The sequence below is a fragment of the Petaurus breviceps genome, unplaced genomic scaffold (assembly GCF_028583685.1).
Source record: "Petaurus breviceps papuanus isolate PSGF00001 unplaced genomic scaffold, PetGlider_PUasm1.0 214, whole genome shotgun sequence".
Classification (NCBI taxonomy): Eukaryota; Metazoa; Chordata; class Mammalia; order Diprotodontia; family Petauridae; genus Petaurus; species Petaurus breviceps.
The window spans coordinates 440,226-456,611 of NW_027185863.1; the positions used below are offsets into that span (position 1 = coordinate 440,226).

General features: G+C 37.0%; 1 pseudogene; it reads left to right on the forward strand.

Annotated features, from left to right (window-relative positions):
- Positions 1-9,938: 9,938 nt before the first annotated feature.
- On the forward strand, positions 9,939-10,316 carry LOC138165650 (large ribosomal subunit protein eL31-like; annotated as a pseudogene).
- Positions 10,317-16,386: the final 6,070 nt, after the last annotated feature.

The window sequence follows — 16,386 nt, forward strand, 5'->3', positions numbered from 1 at the left end:
AGTACAGCATTCACAGTGATATAGCATCATAACTTATCACTAAAGTGGCCACATAGTTTTAAACAAAAGATATCATTCACAATACAAAATACAGAGGTCTCCCGCCCCTAGGTCACATTGTCTTAATCTCTAGTTGCCTTACTATATGTGAGTCATAAGCAATGGGGATACAAAGAAAGTCAAATGACAGTCCCTTCCCTCATTAAATGTACAATCTGATGGACAAGAAAACAAGTAAATAAACATGCACAAACAAGATATGTATAAGATAAATAGGAGACACATAACAGAGGTAAGGCATTGCAATTAAAATAGATTGGGAAGGACTTCTTGGAAAATGTAGTATTTAACTTGGGACTTGAGGAAACCATGGAAGACAGGAGGTGGCAGTGAGGAAGAGCTTTTCAGGCATAGGGGACAACTAGAGAAAATGCCCAAAGCCAAGAAATGGAGTATATTGTTTATGGAACATCAAAGGAACTAATGTCACTGGATCAAAGTGTATGTGGCAAGGAATAAAGTATAAGAATAGAGGAAAAGGTGTGTGTGTGTGTGTGTGTGTGTGTGTGTGTGTGTGTGTTAGGTTATGAAGGGCTTTGAATGTCAAAAAGGGGGTTTTGTAAGTAATCCTGCGTGTGACAGAAATACATTGGAATTTATGTATTATTTCTTGTGGGTGTGGGAGGGGTATGTTATGGCATGGTTTGACCTGTCTTTTAGCAAAATTACTTTGGCAGCTGAATGGAGGATGAACTGAAGTTGTGATAGACGTCAGGCAGGCAGGCCAATCAGCAAGCTACTATAAGAATCCAGGCACAAGGAGATGAGGGCCTGTACTAGTATGGTGACCATATCAGTGGAAGGAAGGTGGCATATTATACTGATGCTATAAAAGGGATTGTAGGTCTTGGCAAAATATTGTTTATGAAGGGTAAGACATAGTAAGGAGTTAAGGATAGCACCTTGTCTGTGAGATTTGTGAGACTGCTTAAATAGTGGTGCCCTTGATAGTAATGGAGAAATCTGGAAGGGGAAAGGTTTGGGGGTTGGGGAAATAATGGGTTATCTTTTGGACATATTGAGTAATTACATTTTCTTACTGAAACCCTCTTATCCTCCTTACAAAGCAATGTTTGTGTACTGTATGACTAGGACTCCTTCCAAATCTTATTTATCATTGAAGGAAAAGTAGGCCTCCAAGTAAGGAATTAGACAGTGTTGCATGGATTGCCCAGTTTCTGTAATTCCTCGATGTACAGTACTCTAGCCAAGCACCTTTTGTCACATTGGCTTATGGTTCTGCTTCCCCCCCCCAAACTTTACTATCATCAGTATATTGGCTTTTGAATAACTGTAAACTCAGTGTTTCAGAAAACAGTGGGATGATCTGATGGTTAAAGTATTATACCTTTTGTGATCTGTCTTTCAAGTGAAACGATGGCAAACATGTTTTGTTTCTCAGTCAAAAAAAATCTCATTAGGCATACCCTCCTATGCCAACTAACATATAAATATATATATCTCAAATAAATATGTATATGTATGTATAAATATATATATATATATATATCAAAACAATTTAAAAAGACCTTCCTTGTTCTATTATCTGCTTATTTTTTCCTGTTTGGTGCTTTCATTTTGATTCATTTTTTTTCTATAGAAATATTTTGAGTTGGGCAGCTAGGTAGTGCAGTGAATAGAGCACCGGCCCTGGAGTCAGGAGGACCTGCATTCAGATCCAGACTCAGACACTTAACACACACACACACACACACACACACACACACAAAACTAGCAGCGTGACCTTGGGCAAGTCACTTAACCCCAATTGCCCTCCAAAAAGCAAAATATATATAGTTGTTTCTTTTCCTCTTTATCTCCTCTCTTAAACTTATTTCCCTCTTTGCCTATTATTTTCTTTCCTTTCCCAAGTTTGACCTCACCTTTCTCCATGTTTTTCACCTCCTACCTTCCCTTGATTTCTGCTTTACCCAAACCCTTCTACTCAAAAAGTTGTTGTAAGGAATTCCTAATTATAAAGCACTTTGAAAAACATAAAGTACTGATAATCAAGTTAGAATAATTAAAAATCATTCTCAATTTCCTGATCCTCTCACATGCTGCCATCCTTCTAGTTTGGAGAATTTCCTTATGCTCCTCCAACACTTCATACTTATCCAGATTAAAATAGGAGCGAACAGAATTATCTGGTTCTCAATCTCTCTTCCTCTGGCACTAGCCTCCTATTTGTCTCTTCATGCATTTTTCATCTTCAATTAATATTTATTGAGCATCCCAATATGTTAGGTGCTGAAAACATAAAAGACCATACAATGACACTTCAGCTTCTGATGCTGTAAGAATTTTCTCCCCTGAAGTTCATGACTTTTGTCATGCCTTGTCTATGATCTAACACATATAACTTCTTATAAAAGGTCATTTTTCTTTAAATTTCAGCTCTCTTTTGCTCAGCTATGATTTAACATTTAACAGCATATATTTTTTATTTATTTGCATACTGTGTAACATTGATAGATTTTTTTTAAGTCAAGTGCAAAACTGCATTATATTCTACCTGCCTCATGTGATCCTTAGAGGATTTTGTGTGGCATAAACATAGTTTCTCATTCTTGCTCCTAGCCCCAAATGTAGCATGGTAAGTTCTGTTTTAAGCCATAGGATCATGGAAGGAAGGGATTTCAGAAAACATCTAGTACCATCACCCTTATTTTAAAGATCAAGAAACGAAGAAGAGGGGCATTTAAGAGATTTTCTCAAGGTCACACCAGTAGGAAACATGAGAGGCTTGTCACCTAATTCCTGAATTCGCCTGCTTCACCCAGATGATACCACTCCCCACATTTTCTTTTCACATATTTCCAATTCTTCCTCATCAGTAGAAAAGAGTAACAATACCCATCCTCCCATTGCCACTCTCACCCCTGCAAACACTGATTGCTGCATTCCGTGGCGTAGCATTAGCAGAGCACTGTGCAATGATCCCATAGAATTTTGGAATGGAAAAGAGGTTAGAACAGAAAGAGCAACCCATAATTTTTGTACTTGTGTAACATGGCAAGCAACTCAAGATAAATGTGCCTATCAAGTTTTAAATGCAAGTTCAAAAGGTGACAAATCTTGGGATGCCAGTTGCTTGGGATTTGTTGTTCTGAGGTATGGACTGAAGAGTTCTTCACAGGAACTCTGCCGGGGATGGGGAATACTTGTGGTCTTCTAGGTCCTTGGGGGCAGCCTTTTGACTGAATTCAAGTTTTGGATTTGTTCTGGGAAGTTTGTATTCAGTCAAAGAGCCACACTTGAGGACCTGAATTCAAGCATGTGGCTTCCAAGGTCCCTGGGGGCAGCCTTTTGACTGAATCCAAACTTCACAGAACAAATCCCCTTAATAAAAGGATTTGTTCTGTAAAACTTGAACTCAGTCAAAAGGCCACATCCAAGGACTTAGAAGGCCACATGTGGCCTCAAGGCCACTGGTTTCCCACCCCTGAACTATACCATCTGATTGCTGTCTATTTTAGCTAATTATTCTTACTAAATAGATTCTAGGCTCTGTGTCTATGCTACTGAAGTACTTTAAGCATTGTCCAGTGTCTTTTTCATTTTGTGCCCTGGGATAAAGCTAAGAACACACCTCTCTAGTTATGTCATATGCTAGTTCTTCCATAAAGATCATTTGTTTCAACCCCTTCATACCAATGGTTTAACTTAAGGACACATGGCATGGGTGGGAAGTGACTGGGAATGATGAGAGGGAGCTCTGCACATCTGTTTTAAATGTTGGGGCTTTAAATTCTTCCTACCTAACCAAAGTTTCCTACCTAAATAGACCAATTAGAAAATTATAAGGATACAGAATCATGGCTAGAGAAGAACACTGAGTAATTAGAACAACAAAAAGAATAATAACAAAAACATAATAACATGTTCAGATATAGAACATGTTAAGGTTTGCAAAGTGCTTTCCTTGGGGCTACTCTAGAATAGGAGACACAACTATCTTTATATTCATGTAGCCAATGAAGTAATTGATCCTCTGAGAGCATGTGACCTTTCACAGCTAAATAAGCTTCTAGGGAAGTATTAGACCAAGGTCATTTGAACTTAAACCCAGAACTCTAGCTGTTTTACCCTGACTGCTTCCAGGGAAACATATTTTTAAGTACACCTAAGTATTAGCTTAGAGAGTGTGGCAAGTAAAAGGGATGAGTAGATGAAAGCTTTCTTAGCCCTCCACACAAAGGGCTTGTTAAATACCTCTTGGGTTATCAGGGGAGAATCCCTTATGCCCAATATTACTTTCATAGGGCCTCATTAAAGTGTCAGGAAGATTGCTGAGAGGGATAGTTCATAGTGAATTATCCTTTTGCCCCATTACTGTAAAATGCAGTTAACCAGCACAGACACAGTCCAAATTGAAAATTATCCCCTCCCACAAAATTAAGTAAATTCACATGCGCATGACATTCATTTGATTTTGGTGTCCTGGTGGTATACCTTGGCCCTGTTAGGTGGCGAACAAGAGATAGAGGGTGATTTCTATCCACAAAAGGTTGTCTGTTACCTTAATTTAAGCATTCCATTGTTGTTTTATGGGGCAGTAAAGCAGGCCTTGTAAAATGTCAATTGGCAAGCTAGAGGAAAGATGAAGGGAGGTTCAGGATGCTAGGCCTTGACTTGAGTTGGAGAAATATATCTATTTGGATGAAATAAAATGAACATCATAAAAAAGACAGAAAGAAATGTTTTTGTTACTATTTAATTCTCTTAAAAATTAAAGAAAAGGAGAGAGGAAAAAATAAAAAAGAAACAGCGATGATAAATTTCTTTCCCAACACCTAGCATGGTACATAGCACAAGATCACAAGTGTTTGGTAAATGAAGGAACAATATGTACCTATAAAATCAATATAAGAGATTAGAGATATGTTTGTTACTTAAAAGCCAGATATAAATATAAGGAATTTAATGAACTGAAAGTTTTGCTGAGAGATTTAGGCATTTAATTTGACCATCTTGGAAAAATGGGCATTTATTAGTTAATTCTCACTGTCTTATACATAATTATTGATTAATAATTTTTCAGGGGGAGGGGATAAGGCAAGGCAATTGGGGATAAGTGACTTGCCCAAGGTCGCACAGCTAGTAAGTGTTTCAAGTGTCTGAGACCATTTTTGAACTCAGGTCCTCCTGACTCCAGGGCTGTTGCTCTATTCACTGTGACACTTGGCTGCCCCAATAAATGTTTGACATCATTGAATTAATTGAATTTAGCTATCTGTAAGTTCTGCCAGGAAGTTCAAAAGGAATCAGTAATATTTATTTGCCTGGTGCTTTTTTTGAATTCAAAGCCCTTCTTCATCAGGCTTCAACCTATCTTTGGCAGGCTTAGTTCATATCCCTCTTCCTCGTGTACTCTTATAGTCTAGCTAATCTGGTTCATTTACTTGGTGCTCTATATGTATGACATTTCATCCCCCATCTCCATTCAAAAGCTGTCCCTGATTAATGGAACAGTCTCTTTCCCCATCTCAGCTTTTTACAATTTCAGGTTTCCTAAAAGGCTCAGCTGAAAGGTCCCCTCTTCTGATTCTCTCAGAGTTAATGGTGCCCCAAGTCCTACCAAAGTTACTTTGGATTTATTATAACTGTATATATTTATATTTGTTCATTAGTGTACATACTGATTCATTCAATAGAACAGATGCTTCTTGAGGGCAAGGTCCTTTTTCTTTTTGTGTCTCTATTTCCCCAGCACCTAGAGGTACTTGGCATACAGTAGGTAAATTAAATATTTGTTAAAATGATTTTAGCAGAAGCAATATACATGCCATCATGGTCTGCTTTCCCCTTAGTGCAGCCAAATACATAAGAATTATATTTGTTCAATTATCATTTCAATCTTAAAAAAATTGGGAATAAAGATGATTATTCATTAATAGCTCTACTGTGAAGTTTTATCAACCTACCTGTACAGGTCTTTTTGTCAAAGAATCATGACAGAGGTGAACTTTCTTGTCTGAGTTAAAGGAGGATAGGTATAGGCCTACCGAAAAGAGCTTATGAGACACTCTTGAAAGATAAATGATTATTGAGATTAGGTAAGATAGGAGCCAGTGAGGAGCTATATTTTTTAACACAAAATCACCAGTTTATTATTCTGTAGATCTATGCTTTCATTAGGTTGAGGAACAATGGATTCAGTCTAAATGGGAATAGAAATGTAGTGGAAGTCTTGCATGAAAAATAGATGGATATCTTGTTTATACAAAGTGATCTCTAGTTTAGACTGGTCCTGTTGTTTCGTTGATGTAGGGGACTTTGAGGAAGATAATTCCCTTTCCTAGTACTGTTCTACTGCTTTTAGTCGTAGAGAGTTGACTGGGTCACACAGAAGTTAAATGATCTGGCAAGGATCACACATTCAGTACATATAAAAGAAAGTGCTTGAATCTTCTTGTTCTGGAATCCCAGACTAGCACTTCATCCATATGCTACTATTTTCTTAAATTCAATTTTTAAAAGTAAAATTCAGTAAATGATCATTGCAAGGGAAGGGAGCTGTACAAAAGTACATTGCATGGGGACAAATAATTTATTTGTCTAAAGTTTTCATTTTTTAATGGATTTTAAAGACATTGTTTGCACAGCTGTGTTTTTTTCTTTTGATGAAATGAGCATCAAATATGAATATTAATTAAAAGATTTATTCAAGAACAAAAATGCAAAACATGGCATATGCACAAATGAGTAAGTGTTAAATGAACTCAAAAGGATCCAAGAATTATAGGGGACAACAATTTGAGAAGCAGTCAGCAAGGTAAGATTGCCATTGATGGAATTAGGCCAATAATAAAAGAAGAAAACATAAGATTTGGCTTCCAAACTTGCTTGCAAGATTCTATCACTTTAGTATTACTGTGATCATGAAGTGAGAAGTAGTCTAAATAATTAGAATAATGTGATTACATTTGGCTAAATACAGTATTCAAGTGTGTGGTATTAGCCCTGTTAGGACTGAAGTGAAATAGGAGAAGAAAGTTTGTATTTGAAAGCTGGGGGTGGGGGTGGGGGGCGAGTGGGGTGGAATGATCAAGCATACTCAAAAGTAAAAAGACCACCATGAGCAAAATATCCATCAAGAGAGCACTGTAACCCCTACTGAATCATAGGAGGATATGTGGAAGCCCATATAGAGTTGCCATCAAGCTTATTTTCCACTTTCATTAAAGAATACATTAAAAAGAATCTTTGACAGACTAGTCTATTCTGTTTCTAAAGGCTTCCAGGATAGTAATTGGACAACTTCCCTTGGTAATCCATTCCAGTTTTACTGCCACATTAGAAGGAATTACATGGATGGGTAGAAGTTGTAAAAATAATGTCCTGTCCTTCATATGCATGAGCAGAGGTTGTGGTGTCTGGAAGCTATTGCTAAGGATCTTAAAATTCTTAATAAGGAATTTGGAAAACCAGGCAGCTTCTGGGGTGAAAAGGGTTTAAAAGAAAGAAACTCCATTTCTTGAGAGAGAAGAAAGGTCCCTGGACTAGAAGTATAAAGCCTGGGTTCCAGTCCCAGCTCTAACACTAACGGTTTAGTCTTGTGCATGTTACTTACACTTTACATTCCTATTTAACTTCCTTGATCAGCAGGATAAGGAAGGTGAATCTAGTTGAACTCTAAGGTATGTTTCTGTCATAAAAATTCTTGCAATCCTATGGTAAAGGGTCAAGTCGTTAAAATGAATTATCTGAAACAAGACTAGAAAGGTAAAGTAGAAATCATTTATATATTGTTTTTCTCGTCATATGATTTCTTCTTGGGAGGTAGAATTTATGAGGCTAGAGAAAAACCTCTCCTTTGCCAATAGAGCTTCTGAGCTTTTATTTTTTTCTCCCTCTGGGCCCCAGTTTTCTTGACTGAAAAGGGAGAGGGTTGTTTGAATGATGCACAAAGTTCTTCTCCATACCCTGTGTAAATGGCAAGAACTTTCTCACAGCTTATAGAATCATAAAATTTAGACTTAGAAGCAGTTTTAGAGAAGACTCATTGTGCTCTCATATTTTACAGATGAGTAAACTTAACCTTGCATTTTAAATCCTGTTTATCTGTATAACTAAATTTTGTTTTAAAACACATTAATTTTTAAAGTTTTTGATGCATATACTTTTCTACCGTTCATTAAATTAAGTTTAATTATTTACTCAGTAATACAATCCATTTTGTCTACTTTTAAATCACATTTCAGACATGGAGGCAGGATTACAGTTATCTGAGTTACAAGCTAATTGTTACATTGACTAAGATTTAGAGAAAGAAGAAACTGAGTTCTTTGTACTTTACATATAAGAATCTGAGTTTTGCGGATTGACTCTATAATATCAAATATGATTTCTAACTAAAAACAGTGATTTACTAAGGCACACTCACCTTGAGCTGCTCTTCCAGTGATAATGGTGATAAGCTAAGTGCTGATTCATTGCTAGTGTCTTGCTTGGTCCCCCTTGTGACCAACAGCAATCAGTTAAAACATGACTGTATAGGGTTAGGAGTGCAAGCCATGGGAGTTGGAAACAGCAAATCTAACTGGCCCTCATGGGGACTGAACTTATGACCTTGGCATCATTAGCACACTGCTTTAACTCTTTGAGCCTAATGAAGAAAGCATATTTGTGAGAGATTCTTTTATTTCTGTATGATTTTCCTACAGTAGTCTTTCAAAGCAAAACAGGAATACCTGTTTAAAAAAAACAAGCAACAAAAATAACTAAGCAAATTTTGGTACAATATATCATTAAGGACTGATTTTTTTTGTTAGTGAAGATATCACCACATTTGAGTTTTAACTAACCTCTTAAACTTTAAACTGTATTGCATAATACTGGAACAAACACAACCACAAAATTGGGAATTTAACTTAATTCAACAAATAATTATTAAATATCCATAACAAAAATATCAAAAAATTGAGATTTGCAAAATGACAAAGAACAAACATGTCAATAGGGATGAGATATGACAAAATATTTCCCATACCACCACTCTGCAGATGTGGGAGGTCCAGAACACTGACTCCTTATACATATTTGAGACTTCAGTATATTGATAAATTATGCTGATTCCCTCTAGTTCTTTTTCTGTTTTAAAACTTCTGTAAAATAATATATCAATAAAGATGTAATTTTAATAAAGTTATTAATAATGAACAATTATATATTATGTATATTATACATTATATAATAATATTATAGAATAAATATGAATAATAATGAATAATAAAAAATAATGAAAAGGCTACAAATCTAAAACAATAGCATTATACTGAAAACAATAAACAAAAAAATTTGGCCCCTGCTTGCCTTAAAGCTGCATGATCTTGAGGTATGAATTCTAAATTAATGGTCTAGATATCATACAGAGAAGCCAGAGTCATCCACAACTTCCTTTGAAAAAGGTGATTCACTATAAAAAAAATAAAATAAGAGAATCTCAGTGGAGGACAAGTCCTAGTTGTCAGATTTCTAAATGTATCTCATTTAAGGGACTCCTTTCTTCAAGGCACCACAAATTTGAAGAATACAAAAAGCTTAGAAACGAGACTAGTGTTGTATATAGGAAGAACGAACCAGTTTTGGAAATGAGACCTAAAATTGAAAGGTCCCCAGGCTATTAGATCTTAAACTTTTCACCCAATAGCACCCTTCCAAATTGTTGCAATGCCCCATCATTCCCTTTACACAAAATTCTCTCTCTCTGTCTCTGTCTCTCTGTCTCTGTCACACATGACTACATAACAAATGATATTCTAGAATTGCCCTGATGTTGACAAAGGGAAAGATACGGCTACATCTTTTTTTTTTTCTTTCTAGTACAGCAGATGTTGAAAGAGAGCTCAGGAGCCCACCTGGTCCCAGGCAGGATGGCTCCTGCAGAGAAAGTTGGAGAGAAAAAGAAGAGACATTCTGCCATCAATGAGGTGATGACCAGAGAGTATACCATCAATATTCACAAGAGGATTCATGGAGTAGGCTTCAAAAAGTGAGCCCCTCAGGCCCTAAATGAAATCTGCAAATTTGTCATGAAAGAAATGGGAACTCCAGATGTACACATTGATATCAGACTCAATAAAGCTGTGTGGGCCAAAGGAATAAGGAATGTTCCATACCGTATCTGAGTGCATTTGTCCATGAAACACATTGAGGATGAAGATTAACCAAACAAGTAGTATACGTTGGTTACTTATGCGTTTACCACCACTTTCAAAAGCTTCCAGATGGTCAATGTGGATGAAAACTAAGTTGAACTTTGTTTAAATGAAGTTATAAAATGTAAGCTGGTAAAAAAAAAGGAGGGCTGAGGGAGAAAAGGATAAAACTATCTATGAGAAAGGTTATAAGAATAGTTAGAACCTCAATAAATATAGTTAACTGTTGACAAGTGGAGTAAACTGCTCTGGAAGAAAGTAGGGGTGGGACCTTGAATTACTGACCTCTTCAGATAAGTAAAGGGAATTCCCTACCTAGATTTCTCTAGGATCTCTCAAAGCTCCTAAACCCAACTTTGTACTACAGGGAACAACGTTAATCATTATCATATAAGCACCAGCTTGATAAAGCTATTTAGGTGTGTACGTATCAGATTTCAAAAAATGAATCAGAAGAAAAAAAAAGGCAGGAGGGTACAGGCTCTGACAACCGACTCTAGGTTACATTCCCTAGGTTGGAATATTAGCCTTTGAAAAGCAGGATGTCAGGTCATTTGGCAGCTAAATGTCAAGGTGAAAGAGGCAGCCATAGCAATTGTTACACTTTGATGTTCCCTGAAAAGTTGCAGAGTGATTATAGCATCACCACTAAGAATTTCTGAATCCAAGTCAAAAAAGGAAAAACCCTAGCCACATTCTTGGTACCATTTGCCTTGAAAGGAAAAACAACAGCATCTCGTCTCCTCAGCTTTTTCCTCATCAGTGAACTCTTCCCAAAACAAGACACTCAACATCAGCTATTTGGTCTCACTTCTATCAGTGCTGCAATGATCTCTTCCGTACAGTTTGTATTCACTGTAAAATGCACATAAGCCAAGAGAAAGGAGTTGGTAATCTGGGCAACCACAGTTGTGATGAGACATCTTCAGTGTAATCGTCCAAATCAAATATTTGGCTGGGCTTCTTCAGAGGCGATATCTCATATTGTCACTGTTGCACTGGCAGAGGAGCAGGGCTCTTGCAGAAGGATAAGCACATCAGAGAGACGGCAGCTGAAGGAGGGGGAGGGGGGGAATCCTCAGAGTATGCATCGCCCTCTCCCTGTGGCGTCTTCTACTCGCCATTCATCTCAATCATTTCTCTGAAGCTGCTGAAACACTTGGACAAGGCCCAGAACTCAACACAAATTTAACCAGGGATGGGAGAAAGGCACTCCACTGAGGGTAAAGACTTCCTTTAGTAATCAGTGATTAGCTTTGGGCTGCTGAGGAAGACAAATGATTTCCATTCCTTTTGGGTGGAAAAGATTTAGGGACATTGGAGGAAGCATTTACCTTCACTGTACCATTTAAATGAAATAATCTGATTGACAGGTTGTTGGCTTGGATCCCTCTGGGTTCATCGAATTTAGAGCCAAAACTGACATTTATACATTCTTCACTTTCTTTTTGCTGTTGGACAATAATGGAAACATTTTTTTTCTATCCCTGTAAAGATAAACCTTTATTTGTCACTGCAATATATAATATAATGAACTTTCTTTACAATTATTTTACTAAAGATAGGAGCATCAAACTATTTAAGTATGGATAAAAGCCAGTTACTTGGTAGTAAGTTAAAGTTAAAATTCCTTGAAGACAGGAACTACCTTAACTTTTGTCTTTGTATCTACATCCCTATATGTGGAACATAATTTAGTGCTGAATAAATTATTGTTGACTGACAGATAATATTTCAATTTGATTGAGTTTAGAGCACTTTATTCAAAATCAGCTGTCTAAGAGTTTCCTGTGATCTCACCTGGGCAAGTTATTTAGTTTTTCTCAGTCTTTTACAATGAACCAATAAACATTTATTGATGGTCTACCATGTGCAAATGACCACGAGAATATGAAATGGGTTCTTTGCTCAGAAAGCTTGCTATTAGATTATGAAGAAGAACAGAAGGTATGTTCAACAACTAGAGGACAATTAAGTAAGTGCTCAATGATATTACACAGATTATGAGAGCTAGAAGTTCTGAGGGATGAAGGAGAAGTTCAATCAGTGAGGACTACAGTAGACTATAAGAAATCTTCAAGGAATAGACAGGATTTTGTGGATCTTTGAAAACTGGCTAGGATTCATAGAGTGAAAAGTCAGGGGAAAAGTGGTTAAGGGGTGAGGGGAGGCAGGATTCTCAAAGGTATATGGGTATGGACTTGGAGTAATGTTTAGGTCATCACAATTTGAGGTCATGGAGCCATATCAAAGTATTGATGCTTGTAGGTGGGTGGGAGTGTGCAATTGGGTCATAGGTGAGAGGTAGTGACAGTAGAGACAAATTTGGGAGAATGAGTGAGTAGCTGGAAATTTAAAATCAGGAAACTGGATGAGCTCTTCAAGTGGACAAATTTCTAGGAAGAAGAGAAGAAGGCTAAGGGCAAGAGTTTGGAGACTATCCAAAGTTAGGGGCAGGAGAAAGTGGAGGATGTCGTCAACAAAAGAGAGAATGAGCACAGCACAATGAACATTAATAAGTTGTAATGATGATGATAACTAATAATATCTGTAGCACTATAAAGATATTGATTCCTTAAGACACTCATAGGTAAGGTCTCTCTATGTCAAAAACATAGCAGTCAAAACAAATGTGTGGCATGCCTTAAGGAGAATTTTATCCTTTAAAGTTAAAAGAAGCAAGCAGGAGTATAGTTTGGAATTATGGATCTGGTCATGACCACAAAGTTGAAGTTGTTACAGAAATAGAAATCATAGGAACTTTGGGGAAGAGTAAAAACTCCAGAAGAGAGATAATAGTGAGGAGACATCTGTTAAATTTTTGTTTTATTTCTCTTGAAAAGACAATTTTATCTGAACTTGAAAGGATAGAATAAAAACAGTTATCATGGAGTAGAAACCCAAGATAAGTGAGGGGAGTATTGTGTCAGATTAGATAGACCACTGGACTTAGAGCAATCAAAGCTCTAGTTTGAATCCTACCTCAGACATCAGCAGGCCCATCCCCACCAATGTCCTAACTTCTTCATATATGCCTCTCTGCTCACTGGAACAACAGGTATGTCTCTGAACTCTTAGTTCCCACAGAAATAGCAGGAACAGGAGACTCACACGAGAGAAACCCAGCCCCTACCTCTGTCTAGTCACTGTCCCCAGACCCATTCCCACAGAAACAGGTGTGCTCTTGTATTCAATCACAATCATGTCATTCATCTAGACCATGACAGGACCACAATACCTAACTATCTGTCTTGACCAGACAGGACCACAATAGCTAACCAATTCGAGGGCAGCAAAACCAGAATGTTTAATCACTGAACCATAGATGAGACCCCTCCTCTGTTACCTAATACCTTAACAAACTCCTCCTGCCTTTTTAATATTAATCATATTCCTCTATTTTATGTAAATTTTGGTTGTGTAATTGCATCTTTACCTTATAAAAATTGATCTTACTCTCTCTGAAGTTGCTGGTTCCTCTTGGAATTTAGTATTCTTCATGAGAGGCATCAATCTCAATAAATCCCTATACTTGGATTAGAGGTGGTCTGACTCTGAATTTTTTGAGATAGTTCCATCACAACACATCATGAAACCCCAACAGTTTTGGGTGGGCATAGCCCCTACCACAACAGTTTGAAGGCACAAAAGGTATAAAATTTCAATGGAAATAATAAAAGAAGTTATAAATGAAGTTGACATAACAATACCAGAATTCAAAATATATTATAAAATAATGTTCATCCAAAGTACTACTGGTCAAAAATCTGAAATAATATTTACAGGGAGAGTTGTAAAAGAGTATATGACTTAAATATAACAAGTCAACTCTTAAAAATATTAGAGGAAAAGAGGAGGAGGTACCTTTCACATTTTGATGGGGAGTGGGATACAAAAACAAATAAGAGATAGATGAGATAATAAAAAACAAAATAGTAAACTTCTATAGTATGACATGAAAATCATTCTCATGGGGGGTGGGATGGGGGAGTTGGAGCCAAAATGGTGGAGTAAAAGCAGAGACTCACGTGAGCTTTTCCTCATATCCCTCCAAATAACTGTAAAAAAAATGACTCTAAACAAATTCTAGAGTAGCAGAACCCACAAAATGACAGAGCAAAACACATTTCCTGACCAAGACAACCTGGAAGGTGGACAAGAAGGGTCTATTGCACCAGGCTGGAAGAAGAGCATAGTATAGCGCAAAATGCACCAGAACAGACCAGTCCCCAGCAAACATGGAGGAAGCTCAGGGGACTGCATCGTTGGCAGCTGTGGGAGTTTCCAAACTTCTCAACCCGCAAATGCCAAAGACAACTTAGAAGATGACTAGGAAAGGTCTGTAGGACCTGAATGAGAGAGGAGTGTGGTCTGGCCCCAGCCTTGGGGAAGCAGCAGCTGCTGCTTCTGGAGCTCTGGGACCACTGAGAGTAGAGGGACCAAGGGACTGATCAGAGGGGGATTGCAGGGATCTCTTTGTTGGTGTTGAGGCAAGACTCTCTTGCTTTGCCCATGCTTGGATCTGGGTTACGGTCCTGGGGCAAGGAGGAACTCTGAATGACCGAGTTTGTCTCTGTGGTGGAGAGGGAATCCTCCTCACATTTCCAAGCAGAAAAGAGTATTTGTGGTGACTCATAGACCAGAACACAGGCCAGTAGGGTAGCAAACATGTCTCCTTTGATCATACCACCTTTGAAGAACTGAAAATTTACAAGTATAAAGAAGTATCCCTGAAAATAACTGCACAAAACCCAAGAAGCTTGGGACACTACATCCTCATATTGGAAGCAGAGCCCTAACTTAATAAAAAGCCAAAAAAAAATTAAGTTATTGGCTGGGAAAATGAGCAAATAGCAGGAAAAAACCCCTCAGACTACAGAATCTTTGGTGACAAAGAAGATTAAAACTACAAACAAAAGAAGACAACAAAGTTAAAGGTCCTACATCCAAAGCCTCCAAGGAAAATATAAATTGGTCTCAGGCCATGGGACAGCTCAAAATTATTTTGAAAATCAAGTAAGAGAAGAAGAGGAAAGATTGGGAAGAGAAATAAGAGTTATGCAAGAAAATCATGAAAAATTAGTCAACAACTTGATAAAGCAGACCTCCAAAAAATTCTGAAGAAAATAATACCTTAAAAAATCGACTAACTCAAATGGCAAAAAAGGTCCAAAAAGTCAACGAGAGGAATAATGCCTTAAAAAGCAAAATTGGCCAAATGGAAAAGGAGATTCAAAACCTCACTGAAGAAAATAATTCCTTCAAAATTAGAATGGAGCAAGTGGAAGCTAACAACTTCATGAAAAATCAAGAAATTATAAAAAGAAAACCAAAAAAAAATAAAAGAAAATAGAAGCCAATGTGAAATATCTCATTGGAAAAACCACTGACCTGGAAAATAGATCCAGGAGAGACAATTTAAAAATTATTGAACTACCTGAAAGCCATAATTTAAGAGACTAGATACCATTTTTCTAGAAATCATCAAGGAAAACCACTGCAATATTTTATAACTAGAGGTGCAAATAGAAATGGAAGGAATACACCAATTACATCCTGAAAGAAATCCCCAAAGGAAAACTCCTAGGAATATTTTAGCCAAATTTGAGTTCCCAGGTTAAGATAAAAAATATTGCAAGCAGCCAGAACAAAACAATTCAAGTTTGTGGAAGCATAATCAGGATAACATAAGTTTTAGCAGCTTCCACATTAAGAGATCAGAGGGCTTTGAATATGATATTCCAGAGGTCAAAGGAGCTAGGATTAAAACCAAAAATCACCTACCCAACAAAGCTGAGTATAAACCTTTAGGGGGAAAAAAGGAAATTCAATAAGATAGAGGACTTGCAAGCATTCTTGATGAAAAAAAAAAACTAAAGCTGAACAGAAAATCTCACTTTCAAATACAAGACTCAAGAAAAGAATAAAAAGGTAAACCAGAAAGAGAAATCATAAGGGACTTATGAAAGTTGAACTGTTTACATTTCTCTGTGGAAAGATATTCGTAACTCATGAGACCATATACACAAACACACACACAGACATGTATCTACATCTACATCTACACATACACATGCATATATACATATATACACACATACATATATGTGTGTGTGTGTATATATATATATATATATATATAGAGAGAGAGAGAGAGAGAGAG